General features: G+C 49.6%; 1 protein-coding gene and 1 long non-coding RNA gene across 3 annotated transcripts in view; one reads left to right on the top strand and one right to left on the bottom strand.

The window, feature by feature from the left end:
• The window catches only part of BRINP1 (BMP/retinoic acid inducible neural specific 1), an 87,049-nt gene extending 72,474 nt beyond the window's left edge, over window positions 1-14,575 (bottom strand). The window contains exon 1 of one of the 2 annotated variants that reach the window (XM_048325370.1): window positions 14,123-14,575. The gene's annotated coding sequence lies outside the window, so the exon portion shown is untranslated. Of the gene's footprint in view, window positions 1-743; window positions 769-14,122 lie in introns of those variants that run through there. The other variant, XM_048325371.1, reaches the window with a different exon arrangement.
• LOC125336622 lies at window positions 11,516-14,332 on the top strand. The gene is made up of 2 exons (XR_007207813.1): window positions 11,516-12,783; window positions 13,056-14,332. It is a non-coding gene; the product is annotated as an uncharacterized LOC125336622 (long non-coding RNA).
• Window positions 14,576-16,285: the final 1,710 nt, after the last annotated feature.

The following is a 16,285-nucleotide window of genomic DNA, read 5'->3' as shown; positions in this document are numbered from 1 at the left end:
TTTCATCCCTCCTCCTGCAGACTAAACATCTCTGTTCCAATAGGACCAACACAGTTTGTCCCCACCAGCTGTTGTGGGCTTAGCCTGTGTTCCTCAGGGAGCTGCAGCTGCCAGCCCAAAACAGGGGCTCTCCTGTGTACCCCTTAAACACTTCAGACCCCTAAAACCACAGGTTCTGTCCAGATTTTCCCAGCAACCACACAGCAGAGGCTCCGGTGACAAGCAGGGGATCCTGTAGGACTCGAGGAAGCCAGCAAGAGGTGCAGTGACATCCCGGGCTCAGGTGGGGCCCTGTGGAGCGGGTGGCCCAGAGCAGATGGCTGTGGAACCCCTGCCAGCAGCACAGGGAGCACCATCAGCCCTGTCTCATTGAATGTGCACACCCACAGCTGATTTTATTCCAGCAGCACCACAAGTCCCTGTGCACAAACCCAGCCACACAAATCAAGTGCAGGATGTCTGAGCTCCTGTCACAGCACAGCACAGAGGTCTGCTGGTTCCCCTTACATACCTCCCAGTCCTGGAAGTCTTTGCTTTCGCCCCTGTATCCCTGAGGAGACAAGTCCCACCCTCCAGATATGTTGATGTTCTCCTCCTGAGACAATCAGTTCAGACTCTGCTCCCATTGCAATGAGGTTCCTGAGCGTGCAGGGGCTTCCTCTGCCTTCCTGCACCTTTGCCCAGAGTCTGAAATCAGTTCAGATCATCCCCTCCCTCCTTCTTTGCAACTTTCCTTCACCCACCTTGCTCCTCCTTTCTCCATCGCAGCAGGCACAGCCAAGACGTGTTATTAACACTTGCCACTTCGTTTGCAATCTTCTCCAGGAGGAGCAGAGGAGAAAACGGGAAAGTGTACAAAAATTGGAGAGTCAGGAAAGTTGGATTAAAGGAAGAGTAGCAAAGACTTGAAGGTGTGAATGAGAAAGTGCAGGAGTAGAAGGAGGATGAGAAAAATCTAACGGGTGAGAAAGAGATTTATAATTAATCCCCAGGCTGGTGAGAAAGCAGGGAATGAAGTCAAGACCATACGCTTCTCTAAATGGTTCTGCTCCTGACTGACTTCAGACAGATCTTTTTACTTTCTCCTTTTATCTCCCATCACTCTGGACCCTTTGAGTATCTGTTATTTGAGGTAGGAATTGTCTTTAACCACGTGCAGCATAAAGGAAACTGCAATCATAGGCACTAAAGGATGCAAGACATTGTTTTTAACACATCCTAAAATTAGGCTCAGAAAAGCGCTTGGGGATTGTCTGCCAATGTTTATTAATTCAGATTGAATTCATTAGATAGTTACTGTCAAAAAGTAGGATGGGAAAAAATTAAAATAATCAAAGTACACGACTGCATTATTTCTTAGCTTAAATGCTTCATGATGAGATGTTTATGAAGTGGATCTAGAAGGAAATATTAAAAAAAATAAACCAACCAAAAGGGAAATACTATGGTCACGAAAAAAAATTTATTCATTTATGAAAAAATTAAGTTTTGAAGTGATTTTCTACTCTCTTTTCCTTTTAGTCTCAAATATAAAATCTTTTAATTTTTCCCCCACCACACTAATTATAGTTAAATACCTAAAAGTAATTTTTTCCCTTCATTTTTTCTTCCAGAACTAAACTGATGGAAAAAAAAAAAAAAGAGAGAAATCATTATTCACCTATTCCTACCAGGAATTCCAATAACTGTCTGTCAGATCTTCATAACAACATGAGGGATCTCAGCAAGGCTGAGTTTCTGTGAGTTCCTTAAGCTGATGACTTTCAGAGTCCTTAGTCCTTTGCTCTCTTCTAGTCTAAACCTGCATTCAACAGAGAACTTAAAATGAAATAATTAGATTTACAGCAAAATAGATGAGCAAAGCCCTGTATAAAAAATGAGTGAAAAGTTCCCAGGAAATAATCTGAGAGTGAATTCACTTCTTCCATTAGAAATTGTCATATGCTTCTGGTTTATTTTAAGATGGTGACACCATCCCTTTTCACCCTCTATTTCTCTGAATTCCTCCTTTTCACTTCTCCTGGCTTTCTGTTTGTTTTTTTTTAATCACCACAGAACCAAACAGGCACAAAGTCCCAGCAGAAAATTGGAACGTGTGATGTCCAAGTGCCTAAGACATTAAGCCAAAAAAAAAGCAGCAGAACTCCCTCCATCAGCCATCCCTGACTCAAGCCCCTGAAGAGCACTTGGAGTGAGACACAGGCATGCAGGGATGGGAACAGCCTGTTCCAGGGATCCTGCTCCTCAGACAGTGTCTGCACCCATTTTTGTGTCTGGTTTCTCCAGCACAGGACCGTGCTCACAGCAGTCTTTGTCCCAGGGGTATTTAGGGAAGCAGCAGCTGCTCAGCTTCCTGTATCCAGAGGATTTAAGAAAACTAGGTATGTGTGTAGGAATTGAGCATCTAATATCTCTGGATGTTTCCACATTGCCAAAGATCTCAGCTCCCTGTATTAGTTTGCTCTTGGAGTTTCTCCAGGAGGAAACAAGCTGCCCCTCAGAAATAACCCAGTTTTGGGTATATTTCGCTTTATTAACATCAGTGTTGGGCAATATGAGCAAGCACAAATCCTCCAGTGGTTTATTGTCATCTTCCACAGTCCTGCAGCATTGTCCCAGCAGATGCTGCAAGCTTGAACACTCTGCATGTGGGGCATGGAAAATGCACCCTGAGTCTCTTAACACAAAAATACTGTATTACTGAGCTGGGAATCAGTCCTCATATCCTTTCAAGTGCCTGGAATTTTAAACTTACACCTAAAAATAAAATCCAGAGTGTGTCTTAGCTGTCCTGTTGATTTCCTTTTCCCTGACTCCAAATGTTACTGGTGGAGGTCTGGAGACCAGAGCAACACTGTGCAAGGGCAGCAGAGTGTGTTTGTCCCCAGCCCTTCCATTCACCACTGCCACAGCCCCCGAGGGAGGGTCATGCCCCAGCATCAAAGGAGTATGTATCCCTGTGGTGTAAGACACGAGGGTTTGGGGACTGCATTCACTGGTGTCAAGGCTTTACAGAAGAGCTGCCTAAGAGGAGCAGCAATGAGAAAAAAAGTGCAGCCACGGACAAAATATCTGTCTTCAAACTTAACAAAGTAATGAGAAGCACTGCAGGAGGATCCACTGGTAGGAAGGACCTATCAGCCTCTTTTGCTCTTCCATTTAGTGCAAGCAGCTTTATCATTATTTGCTATTTACTGCAAATGCTGAAGTTGGTAAAAAGATTAATAGGAAACAGCAGCCTTGATTCAGCATTCTTAAAGCACAATGCACGTCTGTGTGTGTGTGTGCACTTGCAAACTCCATTTTATATTTTGTGTATGTAACATACTCATTTCTGTGTGCAAGGGAAGCAAAAAGATGCAGTCAGCATGTTCTTTTTCCCTTATCTATTCCAGTGAAAGGCCAACTCTGCCAGTGATCTTAGGCAATGAGGAGAGAAATTCATTCAGGCCAGATTTGTGAAGATAGAGCCATTTTACTGGGGTGGAGGGGAGACAGAGGCAAACCAGTACTGCTTTTGCCCAGCACTGGAAGTGTAAAGAGTCAGCACTGCTGACTACCAGTCTTTGGGGGATTATATTTCATGAGTACAGGGGTTGCTGAATTCTTAAAAAAATCCACATTTTCCCTCATGCCAAACTTGGATCCGAGCTCCCTGGGTAGTTCCCATCCGCTGTGTGAGCTGGAATCTCAGAGCCGCAGCACTGAAGGGATTCAGCTCCTGTGCATGGAAACACATGCATTTAAAAAGCTCTTCTGAAAAGCTCCCAGCCTAAGTGACCTACTCAAGGTCATATATAACATGTCAGTGACAGTACCACAACTGAACTATCTTGCTACAGCGCTGCTTTATTCACACAGTGCTGCTGCATCCCAAAACAGCTGCTGCTCCCGGTCCGCTGCTGCCTTCCTCTCCTTATCTCATCCTCCTCAGAGACACATCTGTCCTGTGCTCCGTAAACCATAATATACCTGCAGTCTTTTATTCACTATCTGTCACTGGGCAGTTTTATTACAGATCCCTGAATTAAGCAGCCTAGACTACAATCTACTTATTCCTATCAGCCGTTCTCGCTTTTGACCCTCACCTCACCTTTCAGCCTTGTCAGTTTTAAGGCTTTCAGGTACTTGAAATGCAGGGACAATTCTGATTCTTGGGGGAAATCCAGCAGAATTTCACTGAGGCCAGCCTGCTGGTCTCCCTCTCTTTTCTAAATGCAAGTGGTTGGAAATCAGAAGCTTGCACTGGTCTCTGCAGTCCCATTTGAACCAATCCTTCAAGAATACTAACAGCTCCCATTTTAGACCTCTGATCCCCATTCTTGCCATTCATAAAATTTTATTCTCCTCCTTTTTTTGCTCCTTTAATCAGAAATCAATCTTCCAGTGATGCAGGTAAATTGCAGTCCTACCTTATAGCTTTTTTTTTTTTTTTTTTGCATGCATCTTTCTGATGAATTTTGCAGAACAAAAACTCCTTTGTCCATCCTTCCCAGCCCAGGCCATGAGCACAGTAATCATCACACCTACACAACACCTCACTAGCAGATTTACATCTGCCACTCACATCCCTCTCTTGTTTCGATCCAGGAACCAAAGGAATCGTTTGTCCCAATGTGGCAATTTGTCTGAGCATTCACACCTGCCCCACCAGTGAACTTTGTGTTCCCACCATTCAGCTCTCCCTTCCCTCCTCCCAGTCACACACCTGTCAGAACTTTATCCCATCTATTGACGTGTTTTCCTCACAGCCAACAGCTGCCCACACATTCCACCTTTCTGAAAGAAGTACTGCTGTATTACCTGACCAGGGGAGAGTAGTTTCTTCTCTGTTCACCTAGAGATGCTCATGGCCACTGCAGAAGTGTCACCTGTTGAAGCTGAACTTCCCTGTCTGTACTCAACAGCCTTGTTTTCTCTTCACCCAACCTCTGTCTTCAACAGCAGGAAAAGAATGGCTGATGGGAAAGTTATGGAGAAAAGCACATTCCTCCTTCCTCCCATCAGCACGGTGATAATGGATGACCCTGGGCAGGAGGCAGGACTGTGCCCAACACAAGGCAGACAGGGGGAGTCACCCTGGGACCCTCAGGGGGATGGGACTGTGGGGAAAATATAGGGAGAGGAGATGGCTCCATAGCTGATCTCTGTCCGCCCTGTCACTCCTACCAGGCTGCTTTGGTTAAGTCTCAAGGTTTCATGCACCCACTTACCTTTGTTGCAGCCTCCCTGCATCAGCTTGGGCTGATTCTTTAAGGTGACATCTTACAAGCACCTTGGAGGCTGATTTTCCAAATGTTCCCCCTATCCCACGGCAATATTTAAGGTCCTGTTTTCTATAATGTTCTGCTACGTTGCCACCAACTACTTTGAAAATCCGTCAAGGCAAAATTGCAAACTGAAATGCTTCTACTGACAGGATTTGACCTGATCTCCGAGCCTTGTGCTGCATTTCCTCTGGTACTGAGTAGAGGTAACAGCATTCCCTGTTTCTTTTCCCCCTCCTCTGTCCAGGCAGCAGGCCCTTAGGGTCAGGGAGCTTGTATCCATACAGAACCTGGTGCTGGGAGACTCCAGGCTCATCCCAGCTCTGCACCAGCCCGCAGATACCGGTTCTGATAGAGGAAACTGAGCTGTGCAGCTCAGGGTCACGGCTGCCACCTATAACCACCCATTTCATGTCCTACTTCAATATCTACTCTAATCATTGAAATTACTTTTGTGGGAGCTGACACAGAAGAGGAGATTGCTGGATTGATATTCTGTCTGGCATTGATGAAAACCTTTTTATAATACCTTAATCCAGCACCCACAGAAGCAATTTGCTAATCTCTTGCTGACTTAGCTTCCAGCGGGATTGACCATAGGCAGTCACATCACCTGGCCAACCATATTATGTTCTTTTTATGCAGACAGAAAATGTCCTTCCTGACCCCAGAAGATGGTCATCCCTTGCTTTGAAGCCTGAGACCTGATTACCATTGTCCCAGATTGTAGGGCTGCAAATGCTATTAATTGCTACAAAGTTATGTAGCCTTTTACACTTCAAATCCATCCGGACTTTCATCTCAGCAACATCCTGCAGCAGGGAATTGTGTGCCTTCACTATACACTGAAGAAAGGACTATTTCCTTTTAATTTGCTTTAAAAGTTGTGCCCTTTAATTTTGATGTGTCCCCTTGTTCTTGTATCATCAAAGTGTTAAAATGCTTCTGATCACTTTTCATTTTAACCTTCATATACCTTTGTACTGGAACCTGAATGTCCCTTCTCACTCCCATCTTTCCCAGACTAGATGAACTATTATTTCCAGGCTTCCCTTATTTAACTTGTTAATATTTGTAAAGCAATTTAAAATGTATTAATATGGTTCAATTATAATATCACTTCCATTTTCCATCCTTCCTTTTAATGTCTCAAGTGTCCATCTAATTTGCCATCCATCTCCATTGATTCTCCCTCTGATGATATGTTAGTCTTTATAATATCCCGGGGAATATTTCTTCTGCCTTCCTGACCAGCATTTTGGAACAAAGAAGCTGAACACTGATGGACCATAAACATGATTCACTCTGCACTCAGCCTGTGTATGGATTTGCTGTTGCTTAGGCTTTGATCTTGGAAATCAGTTTCATTATGTCCATGGGGCTGTAATTAAAAATTTCTGTGTGATTCCAATTGCAGGATCGGGGTCTTTGTGGTTGTGATTGCTCTGGGTCAGTTGACAATTGAGCCCAGGTGTGAAAATAAGTCTATGTTTGATAAATTTTGAGCAATATCTGAGCACTCAGTGACACATCCAGCAGCAGCAGGGCTTTTGAGACAAGAGGAGTGATTTTGGCATCTATCCCGTCACAAAGCGGGGAGAGAACTGAGATATGGTTATTCACCCCTTCTCTTTCCCATAGAAAGCTGAGAGACACACAAGGAAATTATGTGGTACCAGATCTAAAACCTCCCCCAAAAAAAAACTTCCATAGATGACTCGTAACTTACTCCATTACTGCAGAATGTTATGAAAACACAAAGCATGAAAGGAATCAATAAAGAAATAGTCACACACAGGATATTCCAGCTGGCACTGCAGATGACAGTCCTCAGACAACCACTGACTTTGCACGTCGCCACACGGCTGAAAGGTTATCCCAGGAGTGAGAGCGCTCATCCATGTCTTTCTTTTTTCCAGTCTTAACAAGGCCCAATCCAGCTCCATCAGCAAAATATATCCCTCCTTCATCTCTCATCCTCCAGCAAACTCCCTGAGCAACACTTCCAGTTCCAATCAGTCTTTTTACCTTAACTCTTCCCCCCAAGAAGCAAATAAAAGGATTGCTGCATATGTATCTCTAATTGAACAGAAAGGGTTTTATCTAAATATTTCTAGAACTCAAATTTCCAGTCTTTGGTTACTTTAGGTAAGTACTGTGGGAAAATCCTAACTGGTCTCTTTTCCCTGGTTGACCAGACTTATCTATTCACTGGACTAAAACATGGTCCATCATTTTCAAATACTTTACAGTTCTCTTTTAGGAGAGTGGAAATAGCAGATAAACCACATTATTAGCATTCTCCAGCAAAAAATCCCAGCAAAGCCTGGAGTTGTTTTGCAGAAGCAACTCCGAATTTGGACGACATGACAATAAGCAATTCTAGAAATAGCTGCTGGTCTTAAGGCTATGTTACAGGGATCCTTGCTGCTGCTAAAATTGCTGCTGCAATTTTAGCACAAACACTGCGCTTAGTTCTTTTCTTTGACTTTCTTGGTATTTCTTAGGCATTCTTTGGTCTCAGCTTGTACCTTCTAAGCTCTTGCTGCTGCCTCAAAACACACCTTTGATTTTGACTGTAAACCTCACCCAGAATGGAGCAGTGTGGGAAATGGCTGGAATAACACTCCTGTTCCAGGCAGGGAGATGGTCTGAGCCAGGAGGGACCCAGAGCCATATACATACCCCAGCATATGTCTGAGGGCTCTGCTTACTCACTCACCATCTGCACCTGCCTGAAGAGCAGCCACGTGCCAAGAGCAGCCTGACTGCTCCAGCACCCGCATCCTGCCTCGCTGGTGTCTGTTCCACTGATCCCAGAAGTCTAGCTAAGGATTCACACCTGCTCATCCTGGTCCTCCTGCCTGCTCTGAATCCCCAGCTTCCTCCCTGGAGTAACAGCTCATTTCTGTTCATTCTTCCCTGGTTAGTTTTAGTTTCTTTGTAATTTTCCACAAACTCCTTTTATTTATTTTTCTGGTTTCTGCAGCCTCACCTGGAATGTGCTGCCTGCATGAGGCGATGGTTTTAAAGCTCACTCTCCCTGTCTTCCACCCTGCTTAGCAAGTCAGCATCAACAGCTGAAAGGATAAATTACCACAGAGGTCTCCAGTGTTACCAATGTATCTGACAGCCACACACGCAGCTAGGGCAGGGTAAAGAAATGGCTAAATGGAATCAGTTGTGCTGACTCAGGACTTCTGGCCAAAACTGCATCCAAAACCATGATGGCCACAGTGGAGTCCAGAGCACAGGCTGGGATCTAAATCACACTTTAAATCAAAGCCTAAGAAAGAGATCCTCACTCACCACAGAGCCAGTTAACAGCCCTGGCTTCGACAGGTTGCAGTGATTTACAGCAAGAGGCTGTGAGCTTTTCACAGGAACTCGCTTGTACAACATATTCCAGCTGTAACATGCGAAGATATAAAACTCCAGGCTGTAAGAAGACCTGTTGTAAGGCTTCAGGATGTATCTTCTCTAAATACCAGGGTAAAGGACATGCTTCCTGTCAGGATAGCAATGAGACAGGTCCCAGGCATGAAAAGACTACAAGATCCAGAGCTACTCTACTGGAAGCTGGGAGTACGGAGAACAGATGGGAGTGAGAGCTCCCTCTACTCCTATATTCTCTTTTGATATCCAACCAAAAGCCCTGGAGCAAATTGTTGGGGTTTTGTTGGTTTTCTGGAGCTTCTGTGTGAGAACCTCTCACAGCTTCGTTTGCAAGCTTGGTGTGTGTCAGCCCTGAGCTGACTTTGCTGTAATTCATGACTCTCTGGGAGGGAAGATGTCTCTGTGATGGAAATACTCCACCGAATGGTGCCCTCTGCTAACACACACACACACAGAATTGTTCCAGGGCTTCAAAGCTGCACTGGTGCTTCTGGCACCTCAGTTTCTACCTCTGTCCAGCATTTCCATCCCCAGTACAGTGAACAACAGCATGTGTCTGGCAAAGGCAATTCACTCCATCCTCCTCTGCAGGCCACCCTCTGAAGCTGGTTTAATTATTCACTCCTCTATGACTTACTGTTATTCCTATTGCCACTGGAAGAGGTGATCCATTAGCAGTGCAACTGGTTGTGTTTCTGGAACAAGAGCCAGGAATCATGTGTGTGAGAGTTCAAGCACTGGGGAATGCTAGGTGAACACCCAGAAACATGCCACCACCACTGGGGCCAACATGGGTCCCACTCTCACCCAGCACTGCAGCGGACAAAGCAGCAGCTCTGTGCAGAGCTGAGCTCTGCCAGCTGCGCTGTGCAGGCAACAATAAAATGGATGTAGAACACATGACTTCAGAAGAACAAATAGCAAAAATAAATAAGCATCTTTCTCCTGTGAAGCTGCTTGCAGGTCCTGCCTCAAGGCTGCAGGAAAACAGCTCCCTGAGCAGGGGGCTGTAAACATTGTGTTAAATTCCCCAGCCCAGGCTCAGGGGAATCCTGGGCCTGACTCTTGTTTTCTTTCCAAAATGACATGTTCATATACCCAGTTTATGCCACCTCCACTTAGGATGTGATCCAGCATTCCTGAAATAAACGTAAGTCCTTCAATAGCCTTCAGCTCAGTCTAAATCAGCTGCTCCTCTGATTTCTGCTCTTTCTCCCATTCCTCCCTCCCACCAGTCAGGACTTTTCCTTCCCTGGCACTGCATAGCTTAGCTCATCAAGCCAGCAACAGCTGTCCTGTGCCTACTCCAAACCCTGGGAATGTCACCTCGTTTGTCTGGTCCAGCTCTGCCCATCCTCTCTCCAGACAGAAGTTCCTAGCAGATATATCCAGTTTGCTTCCCCAGGTCTCTCTGCTTGACAACATTTCCCTTTTCCACACCAACTGTAGCCATGAGCCCGCTGCAGCCCTGGCCTGACGTGCTCCAGGCCCAGCACGTCCGCTGGACATGGCCATGCAGAGGCACAGCAAGCAGGGGAAAACCTTCCCTGGCATCCAAGAACACACTGGAGTACCACACATTGCTGGGGGGAGATGTTTTGCCCTGACTTAGCTCAGCACCATTCCCTAACTCGGCATCCTGCTCAGCCAGCCTCGGCATCCTGGCAGCCATCTTCCAGGGATGAGGGAGAACCGCAGGACCAGCCGCCGGTCCGTGGATGTGTTTAGAGGCCAGATCTGTCTGTGTATGTGGATATTCTTCCTTTCTGAAAAGTTGCTCTGTGTGGCCTGGAAGGAAATGGGCCAAGGTCCTTATGGTTGTTAAAAATCTCACGATACTTTTGCAAGCAGGATGGTGTAAATCAAACAACTGGGCACAAGCTCCCTCGGTCCGGGTAATTTATATTCTGCCTCACTAAGTTCATCTCTGCACTTCCAATGCATGAAGTGATTTTTCACTTCCCCTGTAGTATTTGCTGGCACGGAAAAGCTGCTGGGCTCTGTCCCAGAAGTAGCTGCATTTTATCACCGGGTGAACGATCCCTGCGCGCACCGGGCCGGCTCCCCGTACGGCTCCCGCTCGCCCCGCGGCTCCGTAGCGAGAGGACGCGGCCCGCACCCCTCCAGCCGCACCTGGGCTCCAGGAGCAGAGCCCCGCCGGCACCGAGCGCCCACCCCCGGCCCCTCCGCTTTATCCGCGGCTTGGAATGCGGGCAGGGGATGCGGGCGAGGATGCGGACAGGGGATGCTGCCGCGGAATGCGGGCAGGGGTGCGGGCGGGGGTGCGGACAGGGGTGCGCGCAGGGGTGCGGACAGGGGTGCGGACAGGGGTGTGGGCAGGGGTGCGCGCAGGGGTGCGGGCAGGGGTGCGGACAGGGGTGCGGACAGGGGTGCGGGCAGGGGTGCGGGCAGGGGTGCGGACAGGGATGCGGACAGGGGTGCGGGCGGGGGTGCGGACAGGGATGCGGACAGGGGTGCGGACGGGGGTGCGGACAGGGGTGCGGACGGGGGTGCGGGCAGGGGTGCGCGCAGGGATGAGGACGAGCCCCGCTCCGCTCCGCGCTGCTCCGCGCCCGGCGCTGCGTGGAGCCACAGCGCCCCCTCCTGGGGCCCGGCGGCGCCGCCCGCTCGCCGCGCTGGCGCAGCGGGGCGCGGGGCTGCGCGGGGCTGCGCGGGGCTGCGCGGGGCTGCGCGGGGCTGCGCTGGGCTGCGCGGGGCTGCGCGGGGCGAGGGGGGTGCTCCCTTCCCAGGGGGGTCCCTCCCTGATTGCCCACCTCCGAATGCCGTGCCTCGCGGTGCTCGGGGAGTTCTTCACCCTCGTTTCTGTTCTTCAGCGATTTCCCCGCCTCACCCCCCCCCCCCACCCGATCAATTTTTTCCTGCTTTCTCAACATCTCTGCATCAGCTGTAAATACCAAGTCCTGGATAAAGGAAATCCACGTCCATTCCTGGAGGTGGACAGGGAGCTGGGCACGGATCCCTGGTTCTGGAGTCAGTTCCTGCCGTGCTCTCCTGAGCAATGCGCCTGGAGAAGGTGGTGGGGCTCCTGCCTGAGCAAAGATGGGAGGATTTGGCTTTGAACTATTTCTGTCATACAGACAACAATGATTCTTGTCTGCTGGCAGACCCATTCCCACATAGTGTTTAGCACCAGCCTTACACATACTTTCAATGTAGTAAATAGTGGTGGCTAGGAGGGAACAGATACACATTCTGTGTCGTTTCCTTTGGGACACGTTTTACCTAGAACAAGCCAATTCACCATATGTTCCTCCTCTCCAAAGTTTTAACACAGACTTTAGTTGGCCTCATTATATTCCTGCTCTTGGAGGCTTGTCTCCTCACTAGGCCCTATGGAAAGAGGGGAAGAGGAGGAAGGTCAGAGGGGGATGTTAAACACCTCTGACACCAGGGACATAATCTCCCCTGTGCCTACTCTATCATTTCTCACCAAAGGGGCTTGCAAAGGGAGTATCTGTCCCCTGAGGATGGAAGGATTTTGCTCTGAACCAGGGTAAGACTGAAGTGGAGCTTTGCATTGTGTGTTTTAGCCATAGATGTGTGTGTGGTTCTGCTCACACACACACTCACACACATTAAAAAGCTATGTAACTCCAGCAGAGCTCTTCCCATACTCCCAGACTCCAGCTCTTGATCAGAGAAGGCATGATGGGTATGGAATTGCCACCGCGCCCCCAGCCATTTCCCTGCTTCCCTGTCTGCTGCTCATCTGCCTTTCCAGTAGTGAAATCATTCCAGAGTCTTGGGAATCTGCAAAGAGCCATAAAACAAACGTACACACACCAAACGTAGTAGGCTTTTCTGCTGAGTTGAAAAGGGCTTTGGAGTCAGACAAACCCCAAATCAATGCCAGGAGCCAACTACAAGACAGAAAACTACACTGGAGGAACAAACCACCTACTGCGAGCCCTGCAAAGAAGACAGCATGTGTGTGCTCATGTGAACTTCTGAAGGTTTGATTTACATAATAAGAATATCAATGCAGCTATTTCTGCACGTTCCAGTGTGCGTGGATCCCACCTGTGCGGCTGAGCGTGTGGGAACTGCGGGGCCGCAGAGCTTGGAGAGGTGTTTGCATTCACAGGAGAGCAAGCCCGAGGTACTGTGTCTGAGCATGGGGTGGGCTGTGAGTTCCACAGCATGTGCTGGATTGCTTGGCGTGTACATGCTTCAGGGAGATCACGGTGGCTTGTCTGGGGTGTGTGGGAGGGAGAGAGTCCAGGGCTGTCTGCCTGCTACTCACAAGGAGAGCTGATTGATATTTTTGCTTTATAAGGAATTTTTTTTAAAAAAATCTTTCATGTTCCTTACACCAAAGCCTCTTTACTCACTCTCTCCTTCTCTCACTGTCTCCCAAATACTTCTCTACAGCTCCTGGGAAAGCAGATTTACTGCCATTAAGAAATTATTATTATGCAGCCAGATGAGCAGCCAGAGTAAAGCATGAAGGACCTTCCTATCCTGCCTAGTGCAGATGTCAATCACACGGCTAAATTCAAACACGAATTCTGCCAGCATTTAATCTGCTGCTGGGTTCCTCCATGAAGAGGAGACTGCATCCAAGAAGTGACACCTCCTCCCCTTACCCACTCCCAGGTACCAGCACGGGGGAACTCTCCAAAGCCAAAACACACACACCTATAACCTCCCTCCTCTCTCTAGATCGTCTCTGAGTCTTTAGACCCAGGCTGTGCTGGACCTCGGGGATGATGCAATGGCATGGAGATGCTCTCCGTCCCCCCGTTCCCCAAGGACTGGAAAAAGGCAAAGTTATGCTCCATACCAGCCTCGCAAGCAGCACTGAATGCCGAGTGGGGAAAAGCCATCTCCAGCACCGTGGGGTGCAGCTCCCCGCCATCGCTGCCCTCCCCCGGCTCTGCCGCTGTCTCCCATCCCCGCTGGAAGTAGAGGCAATCAGCCCAGTGTGGAATTCGAGGCGACAGACTTTCCTTTTCCTCCGCGATTTGCTTGTCACTTGCGAAAGCGGAGCAGTGGATTAAGTGGAGATGACACCATCTCCCTGGGGACGGTCCCCCCTGCTCCGGGATGTATCGATACTCCGGAATACAGATGGATCCTGGCTGTCTCCCACCCCCACCGCCATACCCGCCTCGCCGCCAGCCCAGCCGAGTCGGGGCTGAACCCCAGTTGCCGGGCATCCTCCGGGGGGGCTGCGTCTCGCCCCAGTAAAAACCAGCGCTCCCAGTCTTCCCAGTGCGCGAATCTCGGCCCCTCGCTCAGCACCACGCACGCAGAATGGCTAACGGATCCGCGGGACTCTGCCGTCCATCCCCCCTCGTCACTCCGCGCCGCCCAGGGCGGAGGTGCAGGCAGGGGGAGCGGAGGGGCCGCGGGCGCGTTACACAACGCGCGGCAGGACGGGGGAGCCGGCCCCGGGCAGGGGCAGCGCCGCAGCCGCAGCGCAGCGCTCGCCTTACCTGATGCTAATGTCCCTCCCTGGCGGAGATCGGGTCGCCCGTGGGTTTTATTCGGCTCGGTAGGAACTTGTGGGAGAGCTTTTCTGTCCAGCTCGCATACTGGGTGCGGGGCTGATACTGCAGGCGTGAAAATCCTGGGGCTCTAGCAGTCCTTTTCATGCTCAGACAGAAAATCCCCTTCCTTGATCCAGATCGCGGGCATTAAGGGCAGAAGCAAAAAAAAAAAAAAAAAAAAAAAAAAAATTCCTTTTCTCCCCTTCTTCCTTTTCCTTTTTCTTGCTTTTTTTCCCCCCTTCCTGTGCCCCCCCCTCCCCTCTTCTGCTGCTCAGTTCGTAGCCATCGGGGGAAAGAGCAGAGGCAGCAGGAAGAATGGAGAGGGGGTTAGAAATAAAAATGAAAAGAGCTCCAGGAGGGAAGCGAGAGGCTGGGCTTGCCACCGGGGGAGGGGCTTGGAGTGGGCTGGAGAGGATGAATGGGGAAGAGGAAAGCAGGGCGGAGCCCCAGCTTGGCCATTTTATTCTAAGAAGTGTTTCGTACATAATTAGAGAAGGGGAGGGGCCGGTGGCAAAAAGGAGGGACTTAAGGTCGGGCCAGACGGAGCCTGGGCCGTGGGAAGGGAGGGTGGGAGTAGGAAGGGCCGTCGGATGGAGCTGCGGGAGGGGTAAAAACTTGTCTGCCGAGAGGGAATAAGAGGGGGTTTGGGGAGGAGGCTGCAGCGGCGCCGGTTGCCATTCCAGGAAGACCCCATCTATTTTTTTAAATTTTTTTTCCTACACCCCCACGCCTTCTATTTTCTCCTTGCGGACTCGGACAGCGCACGGCTCGTTCGGCCGAGCTGGGAGCTGATGGGAGAGCAGGATGCTTCCAGCCTGGCGCCACGCTGGAGGGATCCCAGCTCTCCTTGGGGAGGTGCGGTGGGGACGAGCCTCTCCGCATCCCCGGCGGGCGGGCGCGGTTCAGCACCGCGGAGAGCGGCGGCCGTGCCGGGAGAGCCGAGCGGAGCCGGGCTGAGCTGCCGCGGGCGGAACCGAGCCCAGCCAAGGCTGGAGGCAGCGGCAGCCGGCTGCACTCCCGGCCCGGCTGTGCCCCCCGGGGGAAAGTCCCGCCGCTGGGCATGGAGATGACTTGGGATGAGGAATGGAGATGGGGCCGATTCAAGGGCATGACCCACCCAGATAAATCTCAGCAGCTCAGCAAAGGCAGCCCAGGGTACGAGCAGAGCGTCACAACACTGTGATGTGAGGTTTCCAGACAGGGACCCCTAAGAAAAGCCAGTGGCTGGGAGGCGCGGGGCGGGGCTGGGCTGGGCTGGGCTGGGCTGGAAAAAAATCAGGGAAAAAATCAGCCACCTCGTGCAGGGTATGTGGGGAAAGGAGGGCAATGGGAGACGCCTTCCTTCCTGCAAGGACAAGCCCTTCTCTGGCCTGCAAGGACATTCTGTCCTTCTCTCACCCATCCCCTGTGGCTACAGAACATTGTCTTAGGCTAAATCTTCAGCAAATCTTTCCTAAGCAGAATAAGAAGCTGTTTTGTTAAACTCCAAGCTGCTCCGACAGGGCTGAAGCTTAGCTTATCTCAGTTACAGGATACCCAAATCTCCCGAGTTGTGCCTTTTTCCAAGTGACTGTTCAGCCACAAAGCACACTTCCTGGTAAGCCACCTTGGATTCTGTCACACTGGCTCAAATAATAGTCTGAAATCATTCTCACAGATTCCCCTGGTGCAAGGCCTCAGAGGAAACTCCACAGCAGGGAATATTCAGGAACTGGGTCTTATACAGAACCTATAAACAAGGTCAAAGCCGTTGTTTAAACAAATAAATGGTGCTTGGGGTTATCATCAGTGTGTTCTTTCATTGATGCTCTTGGCATTTACCAGAAATAGAAGAGGAACCTTTGTGCCCTACATGAGGCTGTTTGAAATTAACCTGCAGTGTAGCCACATGGGATTTGCCAACTCAACCAATGCAACAGTTCTGTGTGTCTTTCCTCAGTACGCCTGAGATGGCTTCTGTGATTTGGTCTGGCAGGATTTGGCACCACCCAGAATGACATTTCATATTCCTGTGAAGAGGGAGAGAGAGAAAACGAGTGAGATGATACTCTTCAGGCACCCAAAGGTCTCACAGACCTAGGGAACATTTCATCACCCAAGGGCTGGAGC

Source organism: Corvus hawaiiensis, chromosome 21 (assembly GCF_020740725.1).
Source record: "Corvus hawaiiensis isolate bCorHaw1 chromosome 21, bCorHaw1.pri.cur, whole genome shotgun sequence".
NCBI lineage: Eukaryota > Metazoa > Chordata > Aves > Passeriformes > Corvidae > Corvus > Corvus hawaiiensis.
This window is presented reverse-complemented; position numbering and strand designations above follow the sequence as displayed.